Source organism: Buceros rhinoceros, unplaced genomic scaffold, assembly GCF_000710305.1.
Source record: "Buceros rhinoceros silvestris isolate BGI_N320 unplaced genomic scaffold, ASM71030v1 scaffold6843, whole genome shotgun sequence".
Taxonomy (NCBI): Eukaryota; Metazoa; Chordata; class Aves; order Bucerotiformes; family Bucerotidae; genus Buceros; species Buceros rhinoceros.
In genome coordinates, this window is record NW_010402929.1 from 17,532 (window position 1) to 21,494 (window position 3,963).

Genomic DNA, 3,963 nt, shown 5'->3' on the forward strand with positions numbered 1-3,963 from the left:
GTTCAGCAGTGCCCTTGGTCTGCCCAGCAGCGAGTACAAGCCAGAGCCGTTCTGCACCCAACCCCTGGCCGTGATGGGGACCATCCAGCGCTGTCACTGCTGGGAGCAGCCGCTGTCTGCAACGAGACGTCGTTACCTCCAGCCAGTGCCGTCACGGAGCAGAGACCGGGCTGGGCAGTGACACCTCTGGACACAACGAGCTCCGTTCTGGCTCGGACCAGGAAGCTGATGTTGCTTTGGGAACGTGCCACGGGTAAGGGTATGATTAGTGTGTTACACCTTTGCGAACACCTGCCAGAGTTGCACGAGGAGACAGAGGGAGCCACTTGTCTGCAGAGTGGGGAAGCGCTGAGAAGGCTGGTTGCAGTCTGTGACCAGTTGACTTCAGAACTGGGTACTGAACTCCCAGGGTCACCTTGAGGTACTAATAAGGAAGGGAAGAGCAATTCAGCCTCTTCAGCAGACAGATGTGTGCCGACAGCTTCAGCTCTTGTGTCGCAGTTGGAACTGCAGCCGGAGGTGAGAGGGGATCAGAGGAGGCAGCTGCACAGTGTGAGTGACAGTGACATCTCTCTGCCTGTTGCCGAGGGCCGATGAAGGAAGAGCTCATGCACTTCTCTTAAGACTGGCACAGATGTGCTCTGTGGCTTCCTCCCTCCAGCCTGCCAGCAGCAAGGTTTTCTACAAATACCTGATTTTACCAGCACCAGGATCTTGCCCTCTGAAATTTCTGTTGCCTGGGAAGGGTCTTGCCTTTCCTCATTTCAGAGGTACCCAAGGTGATGGTGTTTCACACAGCGCTCTCACTATTAAATAACTCCAGGATACAGGGACTGACAATCTAACCTTTGTTGCTGTTGTTTAAATGAAGGCTCTTTCTTTCCTGGGAAAGAACAACCTCACCTCTGTTTTACGAACAGCCCTGCAAATCCTGCCTGCTGGGGCTGAAACAATCACCAACTCCAGCAAAACTGGGGAGTGTGATGGTATTTCAAAATGCCGCTGAAGAAAAGCTAGAGACTGTGGAAAGAACCATTGCCTGAAGTGCCATGCGACCGGATCCAAATAGGAATTAAAGGGTGAAGGGCTGTGCAGAGGGACAGCCGAGCCCTGCCGTGAAGTGCAGCGCTTTTGTTCTGTAGCCACCTAACAGGGAATTTTTAGCTTCCTGCAGTAGCACAGGTCTTGACCTGCAAATTCCCGAAGCTCTAGGAATTATGTTTAGGTACATCCTGGTCACAACAGGTCCACGCAGTTCGGCCTCAGCCTTACCAACACCTGACTCAGGAGGTGTTGGAAGGCAGATGACCCATTCATCAACCCCCAAGTGTTACCTGGGGATGGAATAATCAAGTAATAGTGAAATAATCAAACAATGTATGTATATATATATGAGTCTTTAAGATTGTAGTTTGTTGTATTTGCAATAAATAACCTGCAGTCACGTAGGCTAGGCCTTCATTAATCCCTGGAGGGAACTGGTAGTGCTAAAAGTTGTCAGAATTTGTTAGGAAGTTAACAGTGCATGTCCAGGGGTAATTGGGAGAAACGGCAAAACAAAGAGAAGGCTTTGGAATAAAACAGGCTCTGAGCCAGCACTTTGGAGCCAAAGAAGATTAAGGAATGTGATGACCTGTTCTCAGGACCATTTATGGAGACTTCAAAGGAATGTTCAACCAGTGGATTTGAGGAGGGTCGCTCTGATGACCCTCAGGACCGCCTGATGACCCTCAACTCAAAAGACTGGGTATGTGCAAGTGGGTGAGGAATATTATAATGATTTGTGGGAAAACTAATGATTAGGTGTCAGTATTCCGGGAATTGCTGATGAATATGTATGAAGTTACTGAATACAATCTGCTCAGCTTTGTGGACCAGTGTGGACGTGAGGTTGGCGCCATCCCCCGTGCGTCCAGCGCTGCAATAAATAAATAAAGAATGCTGCTTCTTAACACGTCATGGGTGTTGGGTCTCTTCCTGGTTTCGGTGACACGAGGGGCTTGGTCACACCACACCTAACCCCCCTGTGTGACTCGTGGCCCGCCAGAGGCACACACCAAACTGCTCGGCTGCCGACAAGCAGAGCCTCCGCGCTCTCCACCCGCCGAAGGGTGGGTGTCGCAGGGTGAGTTTGACCAAACCTTGCCATATCTTGTACACGTGTAATCCTTCCCACTGCTCCTGGGAAGGACCTGCGGGGGCTTGTAGCACTGAGCTGGGCTGTGTATCGCTGGCGATGGGCCTGAGCGTGGCCGAGAGGGAGTTGTCTGCTCGAGCTCTGCGTTGATTCCTTGTTCTTCTCTGTATAAAGCTTATTGCAGCTCTGCGCTAAAAGCAACAAGACTTAATTTAACTAACACAGTAAGAGGCTTTCCTTGAAGCATGACGAGGGGTCTTTCGGTGGGGACCTGGTACGTGTTCCTCACAAGCTCGAGTTAAAACTTTATCATGTGTGACTGACTCTCGCAAGGTCATGAAACCATCAGAGGCAGCGCCGATGGTCAAGGTAGGAGGTGGGAATTAAATCAGCCGTGTTGGGACAACTTCTGTGGTTGACATTGATGCACAAAGCCGGGAGCTACCAGGACTGTTTTCAGGTGGGGCAGTGGAGAGGCAGGTCCCACAGAGGGTGATGATCTCTCCAGCTACCTGCCGGTTCCAGCTGATTGACTCTTTTCTTCTTGCCCAAGCACTTGTGCCATCACCTCTTTGTGGTTTAACGAAGAAACAAACCTGCGACTGAATCGTGATTGAAACTCTTACGCATGTTAAGGCTTGTGTTATCCAGCCTGGGAGCTGCAGTTAGAGCTGCTCACGCCTGGAGGGTTGAGCAGGGCTGAGTGTAGGTGGTTTACCTCCCTTTGGGGTCATCTGCCTGGTCATTCATTTTCACAGCTTGCCTCGCTTGTGCTCGGGCCAAAACCAACTTGTTCCCAAGCTCCTACGTACGCTGTTGAGCAGAACAAAGCTGCCTTGTTCAGCACGGCCGCTCCTGCGCCCTCCTCCTGGGCAGCGAGGAGCCCTGGCCGTTGGAAGGAGCCTCTTCCAGCTGCACGGGACCGTTTCAGCAGCGTTTGGGTGCTGTCACTGCTTGTTGGAAAGGGTTGCCAAGGGTCACCAGGAACATGAGGGGCAAGTTGCAGAGAAACTAACTTTTTATTCCCACCTTTCTGACAAAGGAAAACTAGAAATACAAGGCGGTGCTGCAGCACGGATCATCCTTCTCAGTGGTCTTTGCTTTCCTGCTGTAGTGAAAATAATTATTCTATAGCTCAAGGAAATTTTGAACCCCAGCTTGGGCCTTCAGTGTGTATGTCAGTCCTGGGAGGGAAGCAGAAACGAGGTTCCTTGCAAATCTCTCCCTTTCTCCAGCCTGTTTCTATCTGATCTCAGCTTAAAAAACAACAAAGTGTGTTTTGCCCAAGCTGGAGTTATTTCCCCACCACCACAAGCTGAGGTAAGGGCGAGAGGATGTGAGGACCTGGTGGAACTGACACAGAAGCTGTGAAGGAGTCTTAACTCCATGAGAGCTGGATTGTTGCTCGTAATTATTTCCCTTGCATCCCTTTTGGTTGTGCCCCCCTTATTTTGGGCCCTCAATATGTTTTAGGGGGTTTATGCTGTTTTGCTCCTTCCTCTGCCAGCTCTGTGCTCCCGTGTGCTGCATTGGGCTGACCAGCGGGACCCACACGCCTGAGGCTGACCTGCGGGAGAAGTTCGGCTGGAAGTGGTTTGTGCCCAGGGGGCGCAAAGGCATTGGCTGTGGAGGTGAGAGGCTGCGGCAGAGGAACCTGAGAGAAGGAGGTTGTATCATGGCTCTTTTATGCAAAATCTTCAACAAGGAGGAAGGGCTGGTTTGGTTCTAGCAGCGAGTATCGAGATGACTGCGCGTGTTTTCGGTTTTATGGCTGGGGTTATTTTTAAGCAGGTCCTTTCCTGTTTATGAGGCAGTTAGTCAGGCCA